A 9149-nucleotide genomic window follows, 5' to 3' on the forward strand; every position below is an offset into this window, starting at 1 on the left:
TGTCATATGCTTTCTCCAAATCCATGAAAGCCGCATACAACTTCTTTTCCCTTCTCTAGAAACTTTTCCACTAAAGATCTAAGAATGAATATCTGATCTACACAACCTCTTCCCTTCCTAAAGCCTCCCTGTTCTTCTCCAACTAATTTCTCTGTTCTTTCTCTAACTCTGTCTATAAGTATCCTACCATACACTTTTCCTATTATACTAAGAAGACAAATGCCCCTATGATTACCACACACTTCTTTTTCCCCTTTTCCTTTGTACAAGGGAATAATTATACCTGACTTCCAATCCTCCGGGACTCTACCTTCCTCCCAGGCCAATCTGCACATCTTCCACATCCATTCTACTACTATCTCTCCCCCATGCTTCAGCATTTCACCACACACTCCATCAATTCCTGGGGCTTTCCCCGATTTAACTTTCTTCATTGCTTCCACAACTTCTATCCTACTGATTTCTTCCTGTCTTCTCACCTCCCTAGTTCTCCCAGCCATTCCCCAGCCACTTATACTCGCATTACTTCCATCCTCTACGTTCAACAATTCCTTAAAGTGTTCTCTTCATCTGCTCACTTTTTCTCCCTTCTCCACTAGTAATCTACCATTTTTATCTTTCACTCCCCTGCTAACTTCACTTCCACCCTGTCTTACTCTTTTTCACTTCTCTCCAGAACATTTTCTTACAGTCCCTCCACTTTACACTCAAATTCCTTCCAAATTCCTCATCCACTCTCTTCTTACTCTCTTACTAATCTTTTCACCTCTCTCTTCCTTTCCACATATAACTCTCTCTTCCGCCTCTCAACTTCTTCCACGCCCCTATTTCTCATCCATTCATTGTATGCTTTCTTCTTTTGTGCCACTGCCTGTTTCACCTCTTCAGTCCACCACGCTGTTCCTTGCACCCCCCTCCGTCTTCTCTTCCTTCCACACACCACATCACATGCTGCACATATTTCTTCTGTAAATATCTTACACACACCTTCCACGTCTCCCATCTGCTCCAATTCATATTTGCCCAATCGTTCCTCCACTTCTCTCTTATACTCTGCCTTTTTCTCATCCTCTTCTAACCTTTCCACTCTCCTTGCAACTACTCCTTCCTCTCGTCTTTCCCTTCTTCTATTCCTCCATCTTGCTTGCATCCTAATTCTGGCCACGACCAAGTAGTGGTCAGAAAGTCCACTCCCCAACCTCTATACACTCTTGCATCCTTTACACATCTTCGCATCCTTTCATCCACACACACATAATCAATCATTGCCTTCCTTTCATTCAGTTCACCACCCATCCTTCTCATCACTCGCCATGTATACCTGTGGATCATTTTATGCCTGAAGAGGGTATTGGCTATTACCAACCCCCTCCCAGCACAAATGTCCACTAACGCACTCCCATTCTCATCTACCTCAGCAGGCACACCCACTCACCAACTATTCCATCCACCTTCACATTACCAACTTTACCATTCATATCACCAATCAAAAACACTCTCTCATTCCTTCCAAACTTTTCCATGCACACTTCCACATTTGTCCAGAACTCTTCTCTCACTCTTCTAGCACGATCTTGCGTTGGCGCATACACACACACAATCGCCCACATTTGTATTCCAACTTTCAACTTTACCCACACAATCCTTGACCCAACTGATCCATACTGTCTTATGCTCTTCTTCCATCTTTTATTCACAACTATACACACTCCTTCCTTTGCCCTCTCATTCTCATCTACTCCTGCACATATACCCCATCCATACTCCCATTCTCTCACACTTTCTCCTCTCCATTTTGTTTCAGTTATTCCACATACATCCACTTTCGCATCCTCAAGCACCTGGACAATCTCTCTCTCTTTCACTTCATCATTCGCTCCTCTTACATCCATGTACACATTACCAAGTCCTTTGTCCGGTCCTGGGTCGTCAACGTTTGGTCAGTCCTTGTCCGAGGCTTCTTGTTTGTTTTTTTAGTTAGTTGTTTTCCGGGGAGGGGCACTAACCCTCCGCCAACCCTTTTAGTCGCCTTTTACGACAAGCAGGGATACTGGGGGAGTATTCTTGAAAAAAACCCCTACCCCCAGATATGAGATATATGAGTGTAGATATGAGTGTAGATAATACATGAGTGTAGATAATACATGAGTGTAGATAATACTGGAATTTAATGAGAAGAGCAGACAAGTAGCTTTGAATGGGCAGGGGTTAGTTAAGCAGACATATTATAATTAAGCTTAAAGTGAGTTAGTCTTGGGAAGATAGGAAGCCATCTCATAGCTGAATAAAACCCCTGGGAATAAGATATAAATAGCCATGTTATTTTTTTCTTACTTCGTAAACCCATTCATGGAGACTTTTTTTTAAACCATTGGAGGATAAAAAAAAACTTTAGTTCAACCCTTGAATAATCGAAAGCAACTCTGAAGCTTAGCAATAACAACTGAAGTTAGAATATTTTACTTAACTTTTTTAGAGCGATGACACCTTGTTTGGTGTTTTCTTTCAATCTCCAGACGATTTTATGCAGCATAGAAACAATCTCTTGTACTTGATGGCTAAAAAAAATCACCATTAACCCTTCCACCCGATGACATCTTGTTATCTGAATCTTGCACGTGATAGACTATATTCAGCTAGGAGAGATGTCTCGCACTGAAAGGGCTAATATTTTTCACATCCTGAAGGGCTTATGGAGTGAGGTGGGGTAGCGACATTGACCTCTTACCTACGATGACATGTTTTAAATATCATGTTTGCCACTTCTTGACGACTTTATTTTGTTTAAGGAGAGCATCCAGCGGCAAGGATGTTATGTTATACCCTACGTTGGTTTGTTTGTTTGTCTGTCTGTTTTTCTCTTAGCAGGATTACTCAAAAAGTTATGAACTGATTTTGATGAAATTTTGTGGAAGGGTGGGCCATGGGCTAAGGAAGAAGTGATTGAATTTTGGGCCGAATCCGCATCCGGAGTATCCTGCACAATGTCACCAAATGATCTCAATGAAATTCAATGAAATTTTGTGGAAAGGTGGGTCAGGGACCAAGAAACAATTGATTAAATTTGGGGTCTGATCCGGATCCGGATTCGGATCCGAAATCAATAAAAAAAAAGTTCTGAACGGATTCTGATGAAATTTTGTGGAAGGGTAGGCCATGGGCCAAGGAATAAATGATTAAATTTGAGTGTGGATACGGATCCGGATCCGGAGTCCCCCGCACAATATCTCCAAAGGTTCTTTATGAATTTCAATGAAATTTATGGAAAGGTGGGCCATGGACCAAGAAAAAATTAACTAAATTTTTGGGCTGATCTGGATCCGGATCCTTGTTAACGGCAGTTGAATTGGCGGAGATATGCGCTTTCTGAGCGCTTTCTAGTTAAGGCTGCATTTCACCCCTGAAGTTTGAAAAGTGTCTTAAACTGAATAAACTGTCTGGTAAGAGGAAGAATAGATTTTAAATGTAAAGCACGGTAGTGTAGGGATTGACACTTTTCAGTCGTATGACATTTTTTTCCCTTGCTTTCTCCAGACGATTTTATTCACTTACGAGAGACTTTGAATAAGAGAAATTAGCCCTTTCTGAACAAGACACCTGGATGTGGCGAAAATTAACCAATACACCATCGTAATGAGAGGGTTTAGCTGGTTGTAAGCATCGGAGTAAGAAGGGGATGTGATGCAAGCTGGCGTATGTTAACTACCTCAGTACGATTATATTCTTTCTACTTCTAGGCAATTTTTAATTAACATATGAGTATATTCTTTTACTATAGATTTCAGATATGACCTTCAAGTGACCCCATCACTACTTAGAGGCTCTCCTAAGCTGAATTAAATGGTCTGGTGGTAACAAAGCCAAATTAATAACAAACCCCACCATATTGAAAGGGTTGGGTGTAGCAGAATAAGAGCCGTGGGAGGTTCAAACAGAGAAGCAGTCATATAAGTGTACATTGAGGCAGACCAGTGGATGCAGTCGACAAAACATGCAGAACCTGATTGCTGTGGAAAGCCCATTATGGTAGTGGGTGTGACGCAAGCAGACTTAGGAACAGTAAGGCCGGCAGATGGTTAGGTCCCGGGGATAACAACGAGGTAGAAAGATTGATCGGCAGAAGAGCAGACAGTGAGCCGATGGTTAGGCCCGCAAGTATACAGCGAGGTAGAAAGGTAGATAAAGAGTACACACTGAGGCAAAGAGACCGGCAGTGAGACATGTAGAAAAGCAACAAGGCGTCCGGTTGCCTAAGATAAGTATGCAGGCACTAGGACAAACAGACAGCAGACAGTAAGTAAGCAGACAGACAGTGTGCCTAGTCGGTAAACAGAGACAGCAGGCATAAAAAGACAGTGACACACACGGGTGGGAAAATAAATCAAGCAGGCAAACAGTGAGGCAAGCAGGCCGACAGTGAGGAAATGAAACAAACAGGCAGACAGTGAGACAAGCAGGCAGATACTAAGACAAGCTGGTAGACAGCGAGGGAATGAGGCAAGAAGACAGATAGCGAGACAAGCAGGCAAAGAATGAGACAAGCAGGCAGATATCGAGGATATGAGACAAACAGGCAGATAATGAGACAAACAGGCAAAGAATGAGGTAAACACTTAGACAGAGGCCAGCAGACAGGCAAGCAGGAAGACAGTGAGGTAAGCAGGCAGACAGGAGGACTAGTAGACGGGCAAGCGGACAGAGTGAAGCAAGGAGACAGGTGAAGAGACAGATAGGCAGACAGTGAGGCAGTGAGGCAGACAGGCAGACAAGCAAGCAGGTAGACAGTGAAACAAGCAGGAAGACAAACAGGCAAGCAGTGAGGCATAAATCCGGACAAACAGAAAGAGTGAAATAAGCTGGCAGAAAATGACGGAAGAAGCAGAGACTAAGACCAGCAGACAGACGGGCAAGCGAGCAGTGAGTGAAATAGGCAGGAATACAAAGAATAAGTGAAGCAAACAGTGATGCAGATAAGCAGACACTGAGACCAAAAGACAGGCAAACAGGCATTGAGGCAAACGGGCAGCCAGACAGTAAAACCAGCAAAGCAGACAACAGGAAGACAAGGAGGCAAGCAGACAGACAAGCAAATAGAGAATAAAGCAAGCAGACAGGCAAACAGTGAAACCAGCAGACAGGGAAGCAGGAGTAAGGCAAACTACCAGAGCAAGCAGGAAGACACTTAGGCAAGCAGACAAACAGGCAGAGAGCAAGCAGGAGGATATTGAGTCAAGCAGACAGGCAGAGAGTAAGGCAGGCAGGAAGACAGTTGGGCAAGCAGGAAAGCAGACACAGTAAGGCGGGAAGGGATGCACGAGAGTAAGGTGAGGAACGTGTACCCAGAATCTCTATTGGAACCCCTGCTGCTATCCCCCTTCCCCTTTCCTCCCCTCCTCCCCTCCCCTCCCCTCCCCTCCCCTCCCCTCCCCTCCCTTCTCCCATTCCGTCTCCCCCCTCCTTCTTCCCTCCCACCTCTCTTCTCCCTCCTCTTTCCTCCCCCCTCACCCCTCACCCCCTCCCAGACACTCACACCTGACCCGCTACGCCTCACCTCTGACCTCGCTTTATGCCACCTCTGCTTTCCACCACACCTAGCATACCCCCTTTCACCACTGCAACCATACCGCCTTGTACCACTGCAACCATACCGCCTTGTACCACTACCACCATACTCTTTTCACCACACTTACCATATCCCCTTTCACCACTACTACCATACTCATTCCACCACACCTACAATACCCTTCACCACTACAACCATACCCATTCCACCACACCTACCATACCCCCTTCCACCACTGCTACTATACTCCATCTACAACACCTACCATACTGCTACCACTACACCTACCATATCCCCATTCACTGCTGCTATTATACTCTTACCAACACACCTTCCATACCCCCTTTCACTACTGCAACCATACTCATTCAACCACACCTACCATAACCCCTTTCACCACTGCTACCTTTCTCCACCACACCTACCATACCCCTTTCACCACTGCTTCCTTTCTCCATCACACCTACAATACCCCCTTTCACTAACACTATACCATCTTTCCACCAAACTTACCCATACCCCCTTTCACCACCATTACCATACCCTTTCCGTCACAGCTACCTTACTGTACACATTCCCTTTCACTTCTGCTAGCCCATTCATTTCATCATCAGCATCATCATTACTCTCACCATCTGTCAGCACCATCAACACTAAACTCATCACTACTTTCCACCGTACTTATTTCACCACTGGTACCGTGCTCGCTTCACCGTCATCTTCACAATCACCACCACTAGGAGTCACCATTAGCCGAACTGCTGTTATCAGGGTCCGTTACCATCCCCTCAGCGTCGTTTACCATACCTCCTTTACCGCTACTTTGCCTATTTTACAGCGTCATCATCGTTACCATCACCTCCACCACCATGATCGGAATTACTGTTATCATTGTCCATATTTTCAGCTCCCGTAACCCTTCCCTATCATCATCATCATCACCATCATCATCGTCAGAATTATCAGCTTCAGTTACCATCCCATTATCACCATCATCAACATCATCATCATCATCACCATCATCATCATCACCATCATCATCATCATCACCATCATCATCATCACCATCATCATCATCAACATCATCATCATCATCATCATCATCATCATCATCACCATCATCATCATGCTCACTACAACTTTCGATTGCTGCCACCTTACCTACCATAATAATTTCACCACCATTACCATACTCATTTTCCCATCATTATCACATTGTTATTAGTATGCCATCATTATCTTTATTCCACTAACCAGCACTTTCTGCCGCTGTCACCATACAGCCACGCTGCTTTCATTATCGCCATTATCTGCACCACATTATTATGACATTATCATCATTATGCTAGTAGTCATCACTCATTACCATTCTGTTGCTTTTACCATCACTAACACTGCCGTTATTTATTACCACCATTATCACTGAATATTGTCACCACTGTTATTGTTTCCGTCACGTGCGTCACCACACGTTACTTCACTCAACCAACTACCTCACCCTCTTTCTTAATAGCACCATCCTCACATCACTGCCACCATTAGCATCACTCATCACACTATTAGCATCACTCATCACACTATTGCCTACTTGTCACCATCACTACCGTTCTAATTATAGTGTCACCATTATCTCAGAGGATATTGTTACAGACCGCACCGTACAAGAGTTAACAGCGATTGTGTCTAACCCCTTCGCTACGAAAGGTCTCCCCTTAGCTGATCGGAGCAAGAACAGAATTTTGGATCATCGTTGTGAGGAGGTTATCTATATTACCCATTAATCCATACGTATTACATATTAACTCAATAGGTCTGTAATACTACGATAATGTTACTAATTCCAGTTATATCCACTACCTAATTCAATTATATCTTCACCTCATTGCTACATTTTACCATAACTATTATAGCTACTACGGCAACATACCAGTGCACTACTACTGTTATTGTTACTACTCCACCCACTGTCAGCGTTATCACCATCGCGGCCATATATTTTACTACATTACCATAGTCATTATCACCATCTGCCCCTTTCTTCACCCCTCACGATCCTATTTTCATAGCTGTAATCATTCTGGCTAATAACATAATCGCTATTATTATAAAACCACTTTCGCTATCACTGTGACTATGCCTTTTTTTTACGCTACCATTATAATTACACATCACCACCGCTATCCACATCACCACCACCCATCCACACCACCACTACCCACATCACCACCACCAACCCACACCACCAACAACAACCCACACTACCACCACTACCACTATTACCATCATCACCATCATCATCATCATCATCATCATCATCTCTACCACTGCGATTCCACTGACATAGTTAATCGTACCTGACCATCATCATTACCACCATAGTACGCACTTGATCAAACCACTTACTGCCATAACCATAACTACCACCATCACCACAGTCAAAACTACCACAACATAACCGAAAAGACAATTACTACACCCACCACCACCAGCACCACCATCATTCAGCGCTGTGACTGCAAAAACCATCTCCAGCACAACACTACTACAGTTATATACTTTACCACCAATACTGCAACTCCCACGTAGCTACAGTACTATAGCGACCAGATACCCGAAGGATTATATAATTAGTCTCCACCTACGTTGTTGGTGGAGACTATTGTTTTCGCTGGTTTTATTGTTATTATTCTCGCCTCATACACTCGCAACGATTCCAGGAAAAACGGAGACTGCATAGGGAATCTGAAGGGCTCAGGTTATGTGTCCTGGCATGGGCCATTGTTGATAGAAAAAAAGATCCAAATCTCCCCAAAGGGGTCAAGGTCACTGTAAGAAACAATAGCAGACAAATGCGTTCTTCGACAGTTTTGTGAGATTCCTCATTGATGTTACACAAGAAGCTACCTTAGGGTCTTCAGATCTTGTATATATTATACACACCTTACCACATGATGAGGTTTCCTAATTGTGGCAACAGAATAAAGACACTTAGCTAATCACCATTTTTCCGGCCTCAGAGTTTCCCGACGATTCCAGGAGAACCGGAGACTGCACAAGGAATCTGATGGGCCCAGGCTATGTGTCCTGGCATGGGCCATTGTTGATAGGAAAAAATCCAAACCTCTCCAATTGGGTTAAGGTCACTAAGAAACAGTAAGTGGAGATTAGTGACTGTCCGTATGAGAGTAACAGAGTTTTAGAGAAAAATCTAAAGAGATCGTCATAAAGTCACTGCTTTTACATCAGAGCGACGGTAAATATCGAATATGATGCATAGCGATTTTTTTAGATGCTCCCATTTTCCCACTACACATAGGTAGCCTACTTTGACAAAATTATTGAGGGGGGTATCCCCTCGCTTCGATCGCTCCACTCATTATTACTACTACAGTCATCTCAGCAACCACTGTTACTTCCGCTACTACAATTACATACACTATTATCCATACTAATCTGCCTTTACGGTGCTGTACTTTCACCGCTACCACCACATTAATTACATTTATGTACCATAACAACCAAGACACATTCACCACATCTGCCACGTCCACAGTCGCATACTTACCGTTGTCACCATCAAATTTTC

Source organism: Coenobita brevimanus, chromosome 51, assembly GCF_032717465.1.
Source record: "Coenobita brevimanus isolate Jiangsu-jjx chromosome 51, ASM3271746v2, whole genome shotgun sequence".
Classification (NCBI taxonomy): Eukaryota; Metazoa; Arthropoda; class Malacostraca; order Decapoda; family Coenobitidae; genus Coenobita; species Coenobita brevimanus.